The following is a 625-nucleotide window of genomic DNA, read 5'->3' on the forward strand; positions in this document are numbered from 1 at the left end:
ACGGTTTACATGAAAGACTAGACATGGATGAAGTAATAGAGATACTTAAGGGTGGTTATGACATATCCTGCAATAAATTTTTCATATGTTACTGAGTTTTATATCCTCATTTTGTATTATTACCATTTCTTAAGCCTGTAATTGAACTTTTTTTCAACTGCGAGAATAGGAGCTTTAGTGGGAGGGGTGAAATGAGGAAGAGCACAGGAAGGTATAGTGAACATAGACTTTGCTGAAGGGATCCGTGGCCCGAATGATTGATATATTAGCCTTGATCGGGGTGTCCAATCACACCTCTCAGTACGGTCACATATCTTTACCCAATCCTGGAAGTTGTCACTGCTACTACTCCCATTTCAAACACACTCTATGCAAACCAGCACGTCTAGAATACTTAATAATGGATATGCAGACCAAATATGTTCAGATTTGCTATGTGTGGGGTAACAGTTCTCAGAAACGTGTTTAGTTGGGACCCATTCATCGCGTGTCAGCACCGTAAGTCCAAGATCATAAGGCTAATCCAATATGCAGTAACCTGAGCATCTTTTTTCCTTAGCCATCAATAACCATTCTGTTACCTATGCTACTATTAAATATAATTTACACACCCAAATGACGTAAG

The sequence above is a fragment of the Penaeus monodon genome, chromosome 29 (assembly GCF_015228065.2).
Source record: "Penaeus monodon isolate SGIC_2016 chromosome 29, NSTDA_Pmon_1, whole genome shotgun sequence".
Taxonomy (NCBI): Eukaryota; Metazoa; Arthropoda; class Malacostraca; order Decapoda; family Penaeidae; genus Penaeus; species Penaeus monodon.